We start from the raw sequence: 20531 nt of genomic DNA, 5'->3' as shown, positions 1-20531 counted from the left end.
GGCTTACAGTTGAATTCGCTGAGACCCATCGGGGTGGTGAACGCAGTCTTCTCCTTGTCCACCTCTGCTACAGGAACCTGCCAGTACCCGCTAGTAAGATCCAAAGTGGAGAAGAAGTTAGCAGATTTTAATGCAGCTAAAGATTCTTCTATTCTAGGTAACGGGTACGCATCTTTGTGTGTGATACGGTTCACCTTTCTGTAGTCTACGCACATTCTCATGGTGTTGTCCTTCTTTTTCACTAGAACCAGTGGTGCCGCCCAGGGGCTACAGCTGTCCCTGATTACCCCAGCCTCCTTCATGTCTCGCAACATCCCCTTTGCATGCTGATAGTGTGCAGGGGGTACAGGTCGGTATCTTTCCTTTATGGGTGGATGGTCTCCTGTGGGGATGTGATGTTCTACGCCCTTTACTCGCCTGAAGTCTAGCGAGTGTTTACTAAAGACTCTTTCGTACTCCTGAACCACCCGGCAGACTCCCTGTTTTTGGTGTGAGGGAGTGGAGTCAGTACCCAAATGCAGCTGCTGACACCAGTCCTCCATTTGTTTCTTAGAGCCGTTACCTTCCTCTGGTTGAGATGGAGGCAAGGGTTCAACGGCCTTTACAAAATTTTGGTTTATGGTGAACAATATGGCTAGCGTGGCATACCGGGGCAAGTATACTTCTCTTTCCCCAATGTTTAGGATGCGGACCGGTACCCTCCCATGGCGGACATCAACCACCCCCCGTGCCGTCAAAATGGTGGGCCTACTGTCTGACTAAACGGGTTCTACCATAGCTTGGTAGTCTCTACCCCTCAGAACAATAACTGCCCGACACCAGATCATCATCTCACTCTTTGGGGGCATGGCGATAGGGAACGGGTCACTCATCCTAACGCTACCAATCTCACCACCCGACAGTTCTACCTGTTGCCGTTTCATCAGTGCCCGGATCTCCTTTTGTGGGACCCGCTGCTGGCCGGAGCTGGCGTTCATGGCAACCTGCAGTAAAATTGCAATTACTTCTGAAAGGCAATTCTCAATAACATTAGTACCCAAGGTTATTTTAGGGTGACTTTCACGACGATCAATGTCCACAATAATCAGTCCTTGTGCCGCCAGTTCGACCTTACCGATTTTAATGGTCACCTCTTTGAATCCCACCTGCGGCACGGGCTGACCATTGCTGGCGATGATACTCAGGTCGTCATCTGGGTAGCGGGTTATGTCCGAGTCATTCCAGTACCGCTTAAAGAGCACATAAGGGATGATAGTTACCTGTGACCCGGTGTCTAGTAGGGAACTCATTGGAATGCCATCCAGTACCACAGGCAAGACCGGTCGTCCCCCCACATACTTGTCACGCCAGTTTGATGGGCCCGATGATCTTTCACCTGGGGGTTGGCCCTTTGCCCCAGGTTGGACTCGTTTAAATTACAGTACCTTGCCATATGTCCTGGTTGGTTGCAGCGGCGGCAGATGGGCTGTCCGTCCTCGTTGTAGCGGTCGCTGGGTCTTCCTCTGGACGATTGGATCCTCCTCTGTCGGCGCCACGGGACGTCCTCCGGACTGGTGGCCAGCTTGATACTTCCTGGAGAGGATACCTGTAACGACTGCACAGTCCTGGTTAATGCGGCAACGCTTTTGGTCAGTTCTTGGACCTGATGGTGCAGGTCTGCAGCCGGGTCTTTATCCAAAGCCTGCGCACCAGCTCCCTCAGGCTCTGCAGACAAGGGCGCCGCCTCCTGGTGATAGGTAATAGCAGGGCACCGGTGGTTTACAGCGCTATCCGGTGCCGGTTCTCGGAGCACCCGGATGGTCCTGTCTTTGAACTTTGCAAAGTCTAACCCAGGGTTCTGCAAAGCCATTGCACGTAACTGGGTTCGGTGGGCGTTGGACAGCAGACCCTCAATGAATTGCTCAGTCAACAGTTCATCTGCATTCCGCACACTGTCAGGGTCTGCCTGTTTAATGGCTCCCAGGGCCTCCTGCAAATTCAAAGCATAGTCTCTTGTACTGTCTTGGGCCCGCTGCTTGCACCCATAAAATCTCATTTTGATATCTGCTGAGGTACGGGTATCAAAAGTGTCCTTCAGACGGGCTAAGATCTTCTTCACAGTCTCCTTGTCCCTGACTGACCAGGACTTTACTTCACGTTGGGCTGCGCCAGTTAGCTGGCCTACCAATATGCTCACTTTTTGTCCCTCCGTCAGGGGGTACACTTTAAATAGGCTGTACAGTTTCTCTTTAAAGTCGCTTAGGGTATGCGACTCCCCTGAGTATTGGGGCAGCCAGGCCGCTCCAGGGATGTAAGGCATTGTAAATGGCATTACTGCGGCAGCGGCCGCACTGGCGGTGGGAGCTCCCTCCATTCCTGGTATCTTCTGCCCCCCTAGTTAACCGTGGCCTACCTTTTGTTGCTCTTCCTCCGTAGGCCGCAGCTCCACTGGTGCGGGTCCGGGCAAGGACCTTGCGTCGCGTCCTGGTGACGTCAGCGCCGCTCTCTCTCCTTCCAGGACCTTGCGCAGCGTCGGTGCGTAGGGCGGGGCTTCAGTTCTCGCGCGGTTTGGACGTCCACGCCCCTCTTCTTCCCGCGTCCTGAAGATGGCGTCCGATGGTGGGAAAACGGCTGAAGACGGCGGGAAACGAATGAAGATGGCGAGAGACGACTGAAGATTGCAAAAAACAGCTCCGGATGGTGGGAAACTTCACTCAGGTAAGTGCAAAGTCTTTTTCAGGCACGCAATACTCATTTGTGGCGGGTTGGTCACAATCCTGCCGACTACGCCAAAAGTTGACGCGCCCCCTGGGCCGTGTATGCACGTGTGTGGATTACCCGGAGCCGGGTCTCTGGGGGTTGTAGTCTCCGTGGCGGTGACCCGGTCCCGTGGCTCAGGGTGGTCAGACCAATGGCAGTCTTTTATAGGGCTTTTATGATTTAATGTCCGACTACACCACCCGTGGATTGCGGTCAGGGTGTACCGCCGCTGCGAGGCAGACCGCTGAGGCTGGTGTGGTGTGCGCAGCAGAGGATGGGACAACTCCCCACGGGAGGAGTATAGCCTCAGGGCAGTGAGTGTGGATGATGGGAGTGATGGTGCACGGGTGAAGCAGGAACGACTCAGAGTCTTTGCAGTGCAGTTCAGGGTCTTTACTGATGATGATAAGGCAGACCCTCCCGGGAGTACTGGCTAGCATAAGGGGCCTTGTCAGTCTGTGAACAAACAGGAGTTCCCCTGGCCAGGTGGAGTTGTAGGCCTCCCCGTCTATCTGCACTCTTCCTGGCTACCTTGCTGTAAGCGAGTGGAAGTAGCCCACGTCCCTGAGTATACCGTGTGGTGCTCACCCGTATGGATGGTGACTTGGACCCTCTGGTAGCTTCCGCTCCTCGATGGCGGTACCGGTCCCTTGTGTATGTGACTGAGACTCCGGGCTTCCTATGGCCAGAGGACCTGAAATCCCCTGCCGGCTTGTTTCTGCTGCTGGATATATAAGTCCTCACAGCCTCGGACTCCGTCGTCTGGTCGTAGTGTCTTCAGCCAGGACGAGCAATATCAGCTTCCAGTCTCTGGCACTCAGCTCCTACTCCTACAGAGCTCCTAGCAGTTGTTTTCCCTGTGTCTAGAACTTCACTCCAGGCTCTAACTGAACTAACCCCGTCCCAGATCCAGTTTATAAAGGGCAGGTTCCTCCCCTATCTGGTCTGGGACAGGAGGTGTTGCATGTTCAAGGGCTCCTGACCAGGGAACCTCCCACTTGCTCTCAGACGTGATATTTCTATCACTGTGGCAACCAGACCCCTGGGGTGCCAAAGAGGCAGCGGTGTGTGACGTGATGAATGACTGGGGGTGGAGGCAGGGGTCTGTCACATGGGGAATGACTGTGGGTGGAGGCAGCGGTCTGTCACATGGGGAATGACTGGGGGTGGAGGCAGCGGTGTGTGACATGAGGAATGACTGGGGGTGGAGGCAGCGGTCTGTCACATGGGGAATGACTGGGGGTGGAGGCAGCGGTCTGTAACATGGGGAATGACTGGTGGTGGAGGCAGCGGTCTGTCACATGGGGAATGACTGGGGGTGGAGACAGCGGACTGTCACATGGGGAACGACTGGGGGTGGAGGCAGCGGTCTGTCACATGGGGAATGACTGGGGGTGGAGGCAGCGGTGTGTGACATGAGGAATGACTGGGGGTGGAGGCAGCGGTCTGTCACATGGGAAATGACTGGAGGTGGAGGCAGCAGTCTGTCACATGGGGAATGACTGGGGGTGGAGGCAGCGGTCTGTCATATGGGGAAGGACTGGGGATGGAGCAGGGCCGGCTCCAGGTTTTTCTGGGCCCCGGGCGAAAGAGTCTCAGTGGCCCCTTTAACACATACCACGATTCATGATGCAGAGATACGGCGGAGAAATATATATATATATATAGTACAAAGCAAAGATTTCACTTCTTACATTACATGAGTGATATCTACTGTAAATTCCACAATAGCTCGGAAACCGGTGAATCGCTCCATACTGTATACTGGCCCCCATAAAATGCTCCATACGGAATACTGGCCCCCATAAAATGCTCCATACGGAATACTGGCCCCCATATAACGCTTCATACGGAATACTGGCCCCCATATAAGGCTCCATACGGAATACTGGCCCCCATATAAGGCCCCATAAGGAATACTGGCCCCCATATAAGACCCCATACGGAATACTGGCCCCCATATAAGGCCCCATACGGAATACTGACCCCCACATAAGGCTCCATACGGAATACTGGCCCCCATATAAGGCCCCATACGGAATACTGGCCCCCATATAACGCTCCACACAGAATACTGGCCCCCATATAAGACCCCATACGGAATACTGGCCCCCATATAAGGCTCCATGCGGAATACTGACCACCATATAAGGCTCCATACAGAATACTGGCCCCCATATAACGCTCCATACAGGATACTGGTCCCCTTATAAAACTCCATACAGGATACTGGCCCCCATATAACGCTCCATACAGGATACCGGTCCCCTTATAACGCTCCATACAGGATACTGGCCCCCATATAATGCTGCATGCAGGCTGTTACCCCCACATAATGCCCCATACAGGCTGTCCCCCCCTTATAATGCTCCATGCAGGCTGTTACCCCCCACATAATGCCCCATACAGGCTGCCCCCCCCTTATAATGCTCCATGCAGGCTGTTACCCCCCACATAATGCCCCATACAGGCTGCCCCCCCCTTTATAATGCCCCATGCAGGCTGTTCCCCACCTTATAATGCCCCATGCAGGGTGTCACCCCTCCTCTTTATAATACCCCATGCAGGATGTCCCCCCCTCTCTTTATAATGCCCCATGCAGGATGTCCCCCCCTCTCTTTATAATGCCCCATGCAGGATGTCCCCCCCTCTCTTTATAATGCCCCCTGCAGGATGCCCCCCCCCTTCTCTTTATACTGCCCCATGCCTCCATACATTAAAAAAAAAAATCAAATACTCACCTCCCTTCTCCTCACCTGCTACCTGCTGCCCGCTGCTCGGGTCCGAACTCCAGCGTTGTCGGCGTCTTCCCGCTCAGCGCTCACTGTGACGGCTCAGGGGAGGGCGCGGTGTAAAGACGTCACCGCGCCCTCTGACCTGAGACGTCACAGGGAGCGCAGAGCAGGAAGACAGCTGATCTGCGGAGGCACGGGGAGAGGTAAGTATCCAGCTGCCGGGGCCCTGAGCAAGCGGCGGAGAAGGGCGGGCGCTGACACCGCTCTCCTCCGCCCATATCCCAGCGGGGTGCGCGACCGCTAGTGGGCCCCTCTGCCTGCTCAGGGCCCCGGCATTTGCCCAGGTGCGCCGGGTGCTGACGCCGGCCCTGGGATGGAGGCAGTGGTCTGTCACATGGGGAATGACTGGAGGCAGCGGTCTGTCACATGGTGAATGACTGGGGGTGGAGGCAGCGGTCTGTCACACAGGAACTACTTCATGCTGCTGATCACAGAAAATTCTTATCACTGATCGTTAGTGATGATGCAGCAGAGCTTTTTCCTTGTTTTTTTCTTTTTCTCACCACAGGAGGCTCTCCTCACCGACTTCCGGTCAGAGAAATCTGTCATGACAATCTGGGCCAGATGGAAAAGATGAGAAACGTGAACGACCCCATCAGAAAGAACTTCAGCTGTAAATCACCATCTATAACTGTACTGTAATCTCTTACATGTTCTGCAAAACTGGTATCTAACAGTTCATGGTCACCATATGGCGGTAATATCAGTGATGGTCTTTGTATAGAGATTTGTATTCAGTAACAGCAGGATTATCTACTAAGGTTACGCTTCATTTTCCAAAGGGCTTTGAGAACAACATGAGTGCAGCTCAGCAGCCTCAGAGGAATGACTGGAAGCAGCGGTCTGTCACATGGGGAATGACTGGGGGTGGAGGCAGCGGTCTGTCACATGGGGAATGACAGGGGGTGGAGGCAGCGGTCTGTCACATGGGGAATGACTGGGAGTGGAGGCAGCGGTGTGTGACATAAGGAATGACTAGGGGGTGGAGGCAGCGGTCTGTCACATGGGGAATGACTGGGGGTGGAGGCAGCGGTCTGTCACATGGGGAATGACTGGGGGTGTAGACAGCGGTCTGTCACATGGGGAATGACTGGGGGTGTAGACAGCGGTCTGTTACATGGGGAATGACTGGGGGTGGAGGCAGCGGTCTGTCACATGGGGAATGACTGGGGGTGTAGACAGCGGTCTGTCACATGAGGAATGACTGGGGGTGGAGGCAGCGGTCTGTTACATGGGGAATGACTGGGGGTGGAGGCAGCGGTCTGTCACATGGGGAATGACTGAGGTGGAGACAGCGGTCTGTCACATGGGGAATGACTGGGGGTGGAGGCAGCAGTCTGTCACATGGGGAATGACCGGGGGTGGAGGCAGCGGTCCATCACATGGGGAATGACTGGAGGCAGCGGTCTGTCACATGGGGAATGACTGGGGGTGGAGGCAGCGGTCTGTCATATGGGGAAGGACTGGGGATGGAGGCAGCGGTCTGTCACATGGGGAATGACTGGGGATGGAGGCAGCGGTGTGTGACATGAGGAATTACTTGGGGTGGAGACAGTGGTCTGCCACATGGGGAATGACTGGAAGCAGCGGTCTGTCACATGGGGAATGACTGGTGGTGGAGACAGCGGTCTGCCACATGGGGAATGCCTGGGGGTGGAGGCAGCGGTCTGTCATATGGGGAATGACTGAGGGTGGAGGCCGCGGTCTGTCATATGGGGAATGACTGGGGGTGGAGGCCGCGGTCTGTCACATGGGGAATGACTTGGGGTGGAGGCAGCGGTCTGTCACATGGGGAATGACTGGGGGTGGAGACAGCAGTCTGTCACATGGGGAATGACTGGGGGTGGAGACAGCAGTCTGTCACATGAGGAATGACTTGGGGTGGAGACAGCGGTCTGTCACACAGGAACTATTTCATGCTGCTGATCACAGAATATTCTTATCACTGATCATTAGTGATGATACAGCAGAGCTTTTTCTTTGTTTTCTTCCCTTTCTCACCACAGGAGGATCAGGCAGATCCCTGCACCTGGAGGTCCCGCAAAGTAGGCAGATCCTCCACAGGGCGATCTGTGATCGCACAAAAATTCTTCTCACATGAGTTGTGAGGAACGAGGCATCACCCCAGCTCATTATTTTCCTTACTCATTAGTTTAAGGCATAACCAGTAAGTGGCGTTTCCTGAAGCCACACTGCACCCCCATCTCATCTACATCATGGAGACGCCATCACATCCTCACTATGATCTCAGTAGTAAGGAATCAGCAGTCCTTCGTCCGCCTGCATCGCTCATAATCTGAAGCATACACTAATTTTTCTGTGTTATTTTATTATGTAAAGTGAATGAGCAATATGCAAATTACCAGTACCACTGAAATGCATCATGGTAGTAAACAATCAAGACGGCGGTATAGCGTGGTGACGTAATTCCGCGGCGTTGGACCGCCCTCTTTCCTACACAGTTGCTGCTGGGAAGGTGCAGGTTTGTAGGAGAAATATGGCCGAAGTGTTGTTAGATGAACTTTACCCATAAAGGGTGTTCCTTGGTCAGTTAGGATCTCCCTCGGTAGTCCTGTCCGGGTAAGGATGTGGACCAACTCGATGGCTATATTTTTCATGGAGGAGTTTCTCAGGGAAACTGATTCTGAGTGCAGTGTAGCATAATTGAGGACAACCAATGTCTATTCATGCCCATGAGCATATTTAACTAAGGGGCTCGACCAGGTCCATGATGAGTTGCTCAAACGGCACCTCTATTCCCAGAGATCAGTTGGAGAGGGAGTGTTGCCCTAATGAGGCTCAACAAATTCTCTGAATCTAGTAGTCCAGTCATTTGTAGACCATTCACTTTTACATGACAAGCTTGGGGCCCTTCACTAGGTGGACAGTCTACATTGCTGGTGGGATATGTGTAGTATGAACATCGGTGGTCAGGGGACAATGGGCGGCTATATGACCTGAGCTGTCACATCTCCAGCAAAATACAGCCACTGATAAGACCTTCAGCATGACCTCTGCCAGCCCCTTGGACTTTGGATGCTGCACCCTCTTTTGAGCACCTGCCCCCTAATGGGACACCCAGTATGGAGTGGGTTGCCTTTCTACTGAACCATCAACCACCTGATACCTTTCGACCAGTTCATCAGCATTCCGGGGATATCCCTGGGCAACCCAAGTCTGCCTCAGCCTTGGAAGGAAAAGCACGAACCGGTCCATTACAACTCGCTCTACCATCTGCGCTGGAGTAGAAGACTTTGGCTGCAACCATTTTTGGACGAGGTGCAGTAGATCAAACAATTGGGAGCGAGGGGGTTTGTCACGGTGATATGCCCAGTGCTGGACCCATTGTGCCCTGACAGTCATTGTTACCCCCAAGTGGGCCAAAATTCCATTTTAAATTTTGCATATACTTTGGCATCCTGTAAAGCCAAGTCATGGTAGGCCTTCTGTTGCTCCCCCGTTAATTATGGGGCCAGGACTTCCGCCCAGTGCTCTGGCGAGAGTTTCTCTCTATTGGCGACCCTTTCAAAAACAATTTAAAACATCTCTATGTCGTCACTCGGGGTCATTTTCTGCAAGGCTCTCCTCACCGCCTTCCGGTCAGAGAAATCTGTCATGACGATCTGGGCCAGATGGAAAAGATGAGAAACGTGAACGACCCCATCAGAAAGAACTTCAGCTGTAAATCACCATCTATAACTGTACTGTAATCTCTTACATGTTCTGCAAAACTGGTATCTAACACTACATGGTCACCATATGGCGGTAATATCAGTGTTGGTCTTTGTATAGAGATTTGCATTCAGTAACAGCAGGATTATCTACTGAGGTTATGCTTCATTTTCCAAAGGGCTTTGAGAACAACATGAGTGCAGCTCAGCAGCCTCAGAGGAATGACTGGAAGCAGCGGTCTGTCACATGGGGAATGACTGGGGGTGGAGGCAGCGGTCTGTCACATGGGGAATGACTGGGGGTGGAGGCAGCGGTCTGTCACATGGGGAATGACTGGGAGTGGAGGCAGCGATGTGCGACATAAAGAATGACTGGGGGTGGAGGCAGCGGTCTGTCACATGGAGAATGACTGGAGGTGGAGGCAGCGGTCTGTTACATGGGGAATGACTGGGGGTGGAGGCAGCGGTCTGTCACATGGGGAATGACTGGGGGTGTAGACAGCGGTCTGACACATGGGAAATGACTGGGGTGGAGGCAGCGGTCTGTCACATGGGGAATGACTGGGGGTGGAGGCAGCAGTCTGTCACATGGGGAATGACCGGGGTAGAGGCAGCGGTCCATCACATGGGGAATGACTGGAGGCAGCGGTCTGTCACATGGGGAATTACTGGGGGTGGAGGCAGCGGTCTGTCATATGGGGAAGGACTGGGGATGGAGACAGCGGTCTGTCACATGGGGAATGACTGGGGATGGAGGCAGCGGTGTGTGACATGAGGAATGACTTGGGGTGGAGACAGCGGTCTGCCACATGGGGAATGACTGGAAGCAGCGGTCTGTCACATGGGGAATGACTGGGGGTGGAGACAGCGGTCTGCCACATGGGGAATGCCTGGGGGTGGAGGCAGCGGTCTGTCATATGGGGAATGACTGGGGGTGGAGGCCGCGGTCTGTCATATGGGGAATGACTGGGGGTGGAGGCCGCGGTCTGTCATATGGGGAATGACTTGGGGTGGAGGCAGCGTTCTGTCATATGGGGAATGACTTGGGGTGGAGGCAGCGGTCTGACACATGGGGAATGACTGGGGGTGGAGACAGTGGTCTGTCACACAGGAACTACTTCATGCTGCTGATCACAGAATATTCTTATCACTGATCGTTAATGAAGATGCAGCAGAGCTTTTTCTTTGTTTTCTTCTCTTTTTCACCACAGGAGGATCGGGCAGATCACTGCACCTGGAGGTCCCGCAAAGTAGGCAGATCCTCCACGGGGCGACCTACACCCGCACAAAAATTCTTCTCACATGAGTAGTGAGGAACCAGGTGTCACCCCAGCTCATTATTTTCCTTACTCATTAGTTTAAGGCATAACCAGTAAGTGGCGTTTCCTGAAGCCACACTGCACCCCCATCTCATCTACATCATGGAGACGCCATCACATCCTCACTATGATATCAGTAGTAAGCAATCAGCAGTCCTTCGTCCGCCTGCATCGCTCATAATCTGAAGCATACACTAATTTTTCTGTGTTATTTTATTATGTAAAGTGAATGAGCAATATGCAAATTACCAGTACCACTGAAATGCATCATGGTAGTAAACAATCAAGACAGCGGTATAGCGTGGTGACGTAATTCCGCAGCGTTGGACCGCCCTCTTTCCTACACAGTTGCTGCTGGGAAGGTGCAGGTTTGTAGGAGAAATATGGCCGAAGTGTTGTTAGATGAACTTTACCCATAAAGGGTGTTCCTTGGTCAGTTAGGATCTCCCTCAGTAGTCCTGTCCGGGTAAGGATGTGGACCAACTCGATGGCTATATTTTTCATGGAGGAGTTTCTCAGGGAAACTGATTCTGAGTGCAGTGTAGCATAATTGAGGACAACCAATGTCTATTCATGCCCATGAGCATATTTAACTAAGGGGCTCAACCAGGTCCATGATGAGTTGCTCAAACGGCACCTCTATTCACAGAGATCAGTTGGAGAGGGAGTGTTGCCCTAATGAGGCTCACCAAATTCCCTGAATCTAGTAGTCCAGTCGTTTGTAGACCATTCACTTTTACATGACAAGCTTGGGGCCCTTCACTTGGTGGACAGTCTACATTGCTGGTGGGATATGTGTAGTATGAACATCGGTGGTCAGGGGACAATGGGCGGCTATATGACCTGAGCTGTCACATCTCCAGCAAAATACAGCCACTGATAAGACCTTCAGCATGACCTCTGCCAGCCCCTTGGACTTTGGATGCTGCACCCTCTTTTGAGCACCTGCCCCCCAATGGGACACCCAGTATGGAGTGGGTTGCCTTTCTACTGAACCATCAACCACCTGATACCTTTCGACCAGTTCATCAGCATTCCGGGGATCTCCCTGGGCAACCCAAGTCTGCCTCAGCCTCGGAAGGAAAAGCACGAACCGGTCCATTACAACTCGCTCTACCATCTGCGCTGGAGTAGAAGACTTTGGCTGCAACCATTTTTGGACGAGGTGCAGTAGATCAAACAATTGGGAGCGAGGGGGTTTGTCACGGTGATATGCCCAGTGGTGGACCCATTGTGCCCTGACAGTCATTGTTACCCCCAAGTGGGCCAAAATTCCATTTTAAATTTTGCATATACTTTGGCATCCTGTAAAGCCAAGTCATGGTAGGCCTTCTGTTGCTCCCCCGTTAATTATGGGGCCAGGACTTCCGCCCACTGCTCTGGCGAGAGTTTCTCTCTATTGGCGACCCTTTCAAAAACAATTTAAAACATCTCTATGTCGTCACTCGGGGTCATTTTCTGCAAGGCTCTCCTCACCGCCTTCCGGTTAGAGAAATCTGTCATGACGATCTGGGCCAGATGGAAAAGATGAGAAACGTGAACGACCCCATCAGAAAGAACTTCAGCTGTAAATCACGATCTATAACTGTACTGTAATTTCTTACATGTTCTGCAAAACTTGTATCTAACACTACATGGTCACCATATGGCGGTAATATCAGTGTTGGTCTTTGTATAGAGATTTGCATTCAGTAACAGCAGGATTATCTACTGAGGTTACGCTTCATTTTCCAAAGGGCTATGAGAACAACATGAGTGCAGCTCAGCAGCCTCAGAGGAATGACTGGAAGCAGCGGTCTGTCACATGGGGAATGACTGGGGGTGGAAACAGCGGTCTGCCACATGGGGAATGGGGGTGGAGACAGCGGTCTGCCACATGGGGAATGCCTGGGAGTGGAGACAGCGGTCTGCCACATGGTGAATGACTGGAAGCAGCGGTCTGTCACATGGGGAATGGCTGGGGGTGGAGACAGCGGTCTGTCACATGGGGAATGACTGGGGGTGGAGGCAGCGGACTGTCACATGGGGAATGACAGGGGATGGAGGCAGCGGTCTGACAAATGGGGAATGACTGGGGGGTGGAGGTAGCGGTCTGTCACAAGGGGAATGACTGGGGGTGGAGGCAGCGGTCTGTCACATGAGGAATGACTGGGGGTGGAGGCAGCGGTCTGTCACATGGGGAATGACTCGGGGGTGGAGGCAGCGGTCTGTCACATGGGGAATGACTGGGGGTGGAGACAGCGGTCTGCCACATGGGGAATGGGGGTGGAGACAGCGGTCTGCCACATGGGGAATGCCTGGGGGTGGAGACAGCGGTCTGCCACATGGGGAATGACTGGAAGCAGCAGTCTGTCACATGTGGAATGACTGGGGGTGGAGGCAGCGGTCTGTTACATGGGGAATGACTGGGGGTGGAGACAGCGGTCTGCCACATGGGGAATGACTGGGGGTGGAGGCAGCGGTCTGTCACATGGGGAATGACTGGGGGTGGAGGCAGCGGTCTGTCACATGGGGAATGACTGGGGGGTGGAGATAGCGGTCTGTCACATGGGGAATGACTGGGGGTGGAGGCAGCGTCTGTCACATGGGGAATGACTGGGGGTGGAGGCAGAGGTCTGTCACATGGGGAATGACTCGGGGGTGGAGGCAGCGGTCTCTCACATGGGGAATGACTGGGGGGTGGAGGCAGCTGTGTGTCACATGGGGAATGACTGGGGGTGGAGGCAGCGGTCTGTCACATGGGGAATGACTGGGGGTGTAGGCAGCGGTCTGTCACATGGGGAACGACTGGGGGTGGAGGCAGCGGTCTGTCACATGGGGAATGACTGGGGGTGGAGACAGCGGTCTGCCACATGGGGAATGGGGGTGGAGACAGCGGTCTGCCACATGGGGAATGCCTGGGGGTGGAGACAGCGGTCTGCCACATAGGGAATGACTGGAAGCAGCAGTCTGTCACATGTGGAATGACTGGGGGTGGAGGCAGCGGTCTGTTACATGGGTAATGGCTGGGGGTGGAGGCAGCGGTATGTCACATGGGGAATGACTGGGGGTGGAGACAGCGGTCTGCCACATGGGGAATGGGGGTGGAGACAGCGGTCTGCCACATGGGGAATGCCTGGGGGTGGAGACAGCCGTCTGCCACATGGGGAATGACTGGGGGTGGAGGCAGCGGTCTGTCACAGGGGGAATGACTCGGGGGTGGAGGCAGCGGTCTGTCACATGGGGAATGACTGGGGGGTGGAGGCAGCGGTCTGTCACATGGGGAATGACTGGGGGTGGAGGCAGCGGTCTGTCACATGGGGAATGACTGGGGGTGGAGGCAGCGGTCTGTCACATGGGGAATGACTCGGGGGTGGAGGCCGCAGTCTGTCACATGGGGAATGACTTGGGGTGGAGGCAGCGGTCTGTCACATGGGGAATGACTGGGGGTGGAGGCAGCAGTCTGTCACATGGGGAATGACTGGGGGTGGAGGCAGCGGTCTGTCACAGGGGGAATGACTCGGGGGTGGAGGCAGCGGTCTGTCACATGGGGAATGACTGGGGGGTGGAGGCAGCGGTCTGTCACATGGGGAATGACTGGGGGTGGAGGCAGCGGTCTGTCACACGGGGAATGACTGGGGGTGGAGGCAGCGGTCTGTCACATGGGGAATGACACGGGGGTGGAGGCCGCAGTCTGTCACATGGGGAATGACTTGGGGTGGAGGCAGCGGTCTGTCACATGGGGAATGACTGGGGGTGGAGGCAGCAGTCTGTCACATGGGGAATGACTGGGGGTGGAGGCAGCGGTCTGTCACATGGGGAATGACTCGGGGGTGGATACAGCGGTCTGACACATGGGGAATGACTCGGGGGTGGAGGCAGCGGTCTGTCACATGGGGAATGACTGGGGATGGAGGCAGCGGTCTGACACATGGGGAATGACTGGGGGGTGGAGACAGCGGTCTGCCACATGGGGAATGACTGGGGTGGAGACAGCGGTCTACCACATGGGGAATGCCTGGGGGTGGAGACAGCGGTCTGCCACATGGGGAATGACTGGAGGCAGCAGTCTGTCACATGTGGAATGACTGGGTGTGGAGTCAGCGGTCTGTTATATGGGGAATGACTGGGGGTGGAGGCAGCGGTCTTTCACATGGGGAATGACTAGGGGTGGGACAGCGGTCTGCCACATGGGGAATGGGGGTGGAGACAGCGGTCTGCCACATGGGGAATGCCTGGGGGTGGAGACAGCGGTCTGCCACATGGGGAATGCCTGGGGGTGGAGACAGCGGTCTGCCACATGGGGAATGACTGGGGGTGTAGACAGCGGTCTGCCACATGGGGAATATCTGGGGGTGGAGACAGCGGTCTGCCACATGGGGAATGACTGAGAGGGGGGGAGGCAGCGGTCTGTCACATGGGGAATGACTGGGGGTGGAGACAGCGGTCTGTCACATGGGGAATGACTGGGGGTGGAGGCAGCGGTCTGTCACATGGGGAATGACTCGGGGGTGGAGGCAGCGGTCTGTCACATGGGGAATGACTGGGGGGTGGAGGCAGCGGTCTGTCACATGGGGAATGACTGGGGGTGGAGTGCAGCGGTCTGTCACATGGGGAATGACTGGGGGTGGAGGCAGCGGTCTGTCACATGGGGAATGACTGAGGGTGTAGGCAGCGGTCTGTCACATGGGGAATGACTCGGGGGTGGAGGCCGCGGTCTGTCACATGGGGAATGACTTGGGGTGGAGGCAGCAGTCTGTCACATGGGGAATGACTGGGGGTGGAGGCAGCGGTCTGTCACATGAGGAATGACTGGGGGTGGAGGTAGCGGTCTGTCACATGGAGAATGACTGGGGGTGGAGGCAGCGGTCTGTCACATGGGGAATGACTCGGGGGTGGAGGCCGCGGTCTGTCACATGGGGAATCACTTGGGGTGGAGGCAGCGGTCTGTCACATGGGGAATGACTGGGGGTGGAGGCAGCAGTCTGTCACATGGGGAATGACTGGGGGTGGAGGCAGCGGTCTGTCACATGGGGAATGACTCGGGGGTGGATACAGCGGTCTGACACATGGGGAATGACTCGGGGGTGGAGGCAGCGGTCTGTCACATGGGGAATGACTGGGGATATAGGCAGCGGTCTGACACATGGGGAATGACTGGGGGTGGAGACAGCGGTCTGCCACATGGGGAATGACTGGGGTGGAGACAGCGGTCTGCCACATGGGGAATGCCTGGGGGTGGAGACAGCGGTCTGCCACATGGGGAATGACTGGAAGCAGCAGTCTGTCACATGTGGAATGACTGGGGGTGGAGGCAGCGGTCTGTTATATGGGGAATGACTGGGGGTGGAGGCAGCGGTCGTTCACATGGGGAATGACTGGGGGTGGAGAAAGCGGTCTGCCACATGGGGAATGGGGGTGGAGACAGCGGTCTGCCACATGGGGAATGCCTGGGGGTGGAGACAGCGGTCTGCCACATGGGGAATGACTGGAAGCAGCGGTCTGTCACATGGGGAATGACTGGGGGTGGAGACAGCGGTCTGCCACATGGGGAATGCCTGGGGGTGGAGGCAGCGGTCTGTCAGATGGGGAATGAGTGGGGGTGGAGGCAGCGGTCAGTCACATGGGGAATGACTGGGGATGGAGGCAGCGTTCTTACACATGGGGTATGACTGGGGGGTGGAGGTAGCGGCCTGTCACATGGGGAATGACTGGGGGTGGAGGCAGCGGTCTGTCACATGGGGAATGACTCGGGGGTGGAGGCCGCGGTCTGTCACATGGGGAATGATTTGGGGTGGAGGCAGCGGTCTGTCACATGGGGAACGACTGGGGGTGGAGGCAGCAGTCTGTCACATGGGGAATGACTGGGGGTGGAGGCAGCGGTCTGTCACATGGGGAATGACTCGGTGGTGGATACAGCGGTCTGACACATGGGGAATGACTCGGGGGTGGAGGCAGCGGTCTGTCACATGGGGAATGACTGGGGATGGAGGCAGCGGTCTGACACATAGGGAATTACTGGGGGTGGAGACAGCGGTCTGCCACATGGGGAATGACTGGGGTGGAGACAGCGGTCTGCCACATGGGGAATGCCTGGGGGTGGAGACAGCGGTCTGCCACATGGGGAATGACTGGAAGCAGCAGTCTGTCACATGTGGAATGACTGGGGGTGGAGGCAGCGGTCTGTTATATGGGGAATGACTGGGGGTGGAGGCAGCGGTCTTTCACATGGGGAATGACTGGGGGTGGAGACAGCGGTCTGCCACATGGGGAATGGGGGTGGAGACAGCGGTCTGCCACATGGGGAATGCCTGGGGGTGGAGACAGCGGTCTGCCACATGGGGAATGACTGGAAGCAGCGGTCTGTCACATGGGGAATGACTGGGGGTGGAGACAGCGGTCTGCCACATGGGGAATGCCTGGGGGTGGAGACAGCGGTCTGCCACATGGGGAATGACTGGGGGTGGAGGCAGCGGTCTGTCAGATGGGGAATGACTGGGGGTGGAGGCAGCGGTCTGTCACATGGGGAATGACTGGGGATGGAGGCAGCAATCTGACACATGGGGTATGACTGGGGGGTGGAGGTAGCGGTCTGTCACATGGGGAATGACTGGGGGTGGAGGCAGTGGTCTGTCACATGGGGAATGACTGGGGGTGGAGGCAGCGGTCTGTCACATGGGGAATGACTCGGGGGTGGAGGCAGCGGTCTGTCACTAGGGGAATGACTGGGGGTTGGAGGCAGCGGTCTGTCACATGGGGAATGACTGGGGGTGGAGGCAGCGGTCTGTCACATGGGGAATGACTGGGGGTGGAGGCAGCGGTCTGTCACATGGGGAATGACTGGGGGTGGAGATAGCGGTCTGCCACATGGGGAATGCCTGGGGGTGGAGACAGCGGTCTGCCACAAGGGGAATGACTGGGGGTGGAGGCAGCGGTCTGTCACATGGGGAATGACTGGGGGTGGAGGCAGCAGTCTGTCACATGGGGAATGACTGGGGATGGAGGCAGCGGTCTGACACATGGGGAATGACTGGGGGTGGAGGTAGCGGTCTGTCACATGGGCAATGACTGTTGGTGGAGGCAGCAGTCTGTCACATGGGGAATGACTCGGGGGTGGAGGCAGCGGTCTGTCACATGGGGAATGACTGGGGGTGGAGGCAGCGGTCTGTCACATGGGGAATGACTGGGGGTGGAGGCAGCGGTCTGTCACATGGGGAATGACTGGGGGTGGAGGCAGCGGTCTGTCACATGGGGAATGACTGGGGGTGGAGGCAGCGGTCTGTCACATGGGGAATGACTCGGGGGTGGAGGCCGCGGTCTGTCACTTGGGGAATGACTGTGGGGTGGAGGCAGCGGTCTGTCACATGGGGAATGACTGGGGGTGGAGACAGCGGTCTGCCACATGGGGAATGACTGGGGTGGAGACAGCGGTCTGCCACATGGGGAATGGCTGGGGGTGGAGACAGCGGTCTGCCACATGGGGAATGACTGGAGGCAGCAGTCTGTCATATGTGGAATGACTGGGGGTGGAGACAGCGCTCTGTTATATGGGGAATGACTGGGGGTGGAGGCAGCGGTTTTTCACATGGGGATTGACTGGGGGTGGAGACAGCGGTCTGCCACATGGGGAATGATGGTGGAGACAGCGGTCTGCCACATGGGGAATACCTGGGGGTGGAGACAGCGGTCTGCCACATGGGGAATGACTGGAAGCAGCGGTCTGTCACATGGGGAATGACTGGGGGTGGAGACAGCGGTTTGCCACATGGGGAATGCCTGGGGGTGGAGACAGCGGTCTGCCACATGCGGAATGCCTGGGGGTGGAGACAGCGGTCTGTCACATGGGGAATGACTGGGGATGGAGGCAGCGGTCTGACACATGGGGAATGACTGGGGGGTCGAGGTAGCGGTCTGTCACATGGGGAATGACTGGGGGTGGAGGCAGCGGTCTGTCACATGGGGAATGACTGGGGGTGGAGGCAGCGGTCTGTCACATGGGGAATGACTCGGGGGTGGAGGCAGCGGTCTGTCACATGGGGAATGACTGGGGGGTGGAGGCAGCGGTCTGTCACATGGGGAATGACTGGGGGTGGAGGCAGCGGTCTGTCACATGGGGAATGACTGGGGGTGGAGGCAGCGGTCTGTCACATGGGGAATGACTGGGGGTGGAGGCAGCGGTCTGTCACATGGGGAATGACTCGGGGGTGGAGGCCGCGGTCTGTCACATGGGGAATGACTGTGGGGTGGAGGCAGCGGTCTGTCACATGGGGAATGACTGGGGGTGGAGGCAGCAGTCTGTCACATGGGGAATGACTGGGGGTGGAGGCAGCGGTCTGTCACATGGGGAATGACTCGGGGGTCGATACAGCGGTCTGACACATGTGGAATGGGGGTGGAGACAGTGGTCTGCCACATGGGGAATGCCTGGGGGTGGAGACAGCGGTCTTCCACATGGGGAATGACTGGAAGCAGCGGTCTGTCACATGGGGAATGACTGGGGGTGGAGACAGCGGTCTGCCACATGTGGAATGCCTGGGGGTGGAGGCAGCGGTCTGTCACATGGGGAATGACTGGGGGTGGAGGCAGCGGTCTGTCACATGGGGAATGACTGGGGATGGAGGCAGCGGTCTGACACATGGGGAATGACTGGGGGGTGGAGTTAGCGGTCTGTCACATGGGGAATGACTGGGGGTGGAGGTAGCGGTCTGTCACATGGGGAATGATTGGGGGTGGAGGCAGCTGTCTGTGACAGGGGGAATGACTCGGGGGTGGAGTCAGCGGTCTGTCACATGGGGAATGACTGGGGGGTGGAGGCAGCGGTCTGTCACATGGGGATTGACTGGGGGTGGAGGCAGCGGTGTGTGACATGGGGAATGACTGGGGGTGGAGGCAGCAGTCTGTCACATGGGGAATGACTGGGGGTGGAGACAGCCGTCTGTCATACAGGAACTACTTCATGCTGCTGATCACACAATATTCTTATCGCTGATCGTTAATGATGATGCAGCACAGCGTTTTCTTTGTTTTCTTCTCTTTGTCACCAAAGCAGGATCGGGCAGATCAGTGCACCTGGAGATGCCACAAAGTAGGCAGATCCTCCACGGGGCAACCTGTACCCGAACAAAAATTTTCTCACATGAGTAGTGAGGAACCAAGTGTCACCCCAGCTCATTATTTTTCTTACTCATTAGTTTAAGGCATAATGAGAAAGTGGCGTTTCCTGAAGCCACTCTGCACCCCCATCTCATCTACATCATGGAGACGCAATCACATCCTCACTATAATATCAGCAGCGAGGGATCAGCAGTCCTTCGTCCGCCTGCATCTCTCATAATCTACAGCATACACAAATTTTTCTGTGTTATTTTATTATGTAAAGTGAATGAGCAATATGCAAATTACCAGTACCACTGAAATGCATCATGGTAGTAAACAATCATGACGGCGGTATAGCGTGGTGACGTAATTCCGCGGCGTTGGACCGCCCTCTTTCCTACACAGTTGCAACTGGGAAGGTGCAGGTTTGTAGGAGAAATATGGCCGAAGTGTTGTTAGATGAACTTTACCCATAAAGGGTGTTCCTCGGTCAGTTAGGATCTCCCTCGGTAGTCCTGTCCGGGTAAAGATGTGGACCAACTCGATGGACATATTTTTCATGGAGGAGTTTCTCAGGGAAACTGATTCTGAGTGCAGTGTAGTATAATTGACGACAACCAATGTCTATTCATGCCCATGAGCATATTTAACTAAAGGGCTCGACCAGGTCCATGATGAGTTGCTCAAACGGCACCTCTATTCCCAGAGATCAGTTGGAGAGGGAGTGTTGCACTAATGAGGCTCACCAAATTCCCTGAATCTAGTAGTCCAGTCATTTGTAGACAATTCACTTTTACATGACAAGCTTGTGGCCCTTCACTAGGTGGACAGTCTACATTGCTGGTGGGATATGTGTAGCATGAACATCGGTGGTCAGGGGACAATGGGCAGCTATATGACCTGAGCTGTCACATCTCCAGCAAAATACAGCC

The 20531-nt window shown here is 55.5% G+C and overlaps 1 protein-coding gene and 3 non-coding genes across 4 annotated transcripts in view; 1 reads left to right on the top strand and 3 right to left on the bottom strand.

Annotated features, from left to right (window-relative positions):
- Positions 1-7546: 7546 nt before the first annotated feature.
- Positions 7547-7696, bottom strand: LOC141160474 (U12 minor spliceosomal RNA). The gene has a single exon (XR_012250232.1). It is a non-coding gene; the product is annotated as a U12 minor spliceosomal RNA (small nuclear RNA).
- Positions 7697-10422: 2726 nt separating this feature from the next.
- On the bottom strand, positions 10423-10572 carry LOC141160469 (U12 minor spliceosomal RNA). Its single transcript, XR_012250228.1, has one exon. It is a non-coding gene; the product is annotated as a U12 minor spliceosomal RNA (small nuclear RNA).
- A 270-nt stretch (positions 10573-10842) lies between these two features.
- POLDIP3 (DNA polymerase delta interacting protein 3) overlaps positions 10843-20531 on the top strand; it is a 58506-nt gene continuing 48817 nt past the window's right edge. The window contains exon 1 of the mRNA XM_073644128.1: positions 10843-10897. The gene's annotated coding sequence lies outside the window, so the exon portion shown is untranslated. The remainder of the gene's footprint in view (positions 10898-20531) is intronic.
- On the bottom strand, positions 19556-19704 carry LOC141160475 (U12 minor spliceosomal RNA). The gene has a single exon (XR_012250233.1). It is a non-coding gene; the product is annotated as a U12 minor spliceosomal RNA (small nuclear RNA).

The sequence above is a fragment of the Phyllobates terribilis genome, unplaced genomic scaffold (assembly GCF_046119375.1).
Source record: "Phyllobates terribilis strain yellow unplaced genomic scaffold, ASM4611937v1 Scaffold_8__6_contigs__length_399053987, whole genome shotgun sequence".
Classification (NCBI taxonomy): Eukaryota; Metazoa; Chordata; class Amphibia; order Anura; family Dendrobatidae; genus Phyllobates; species Phyllobates terribilis.
This window is presented reverse-complemented; position numbering and strand designations above follow the sequence as displayed.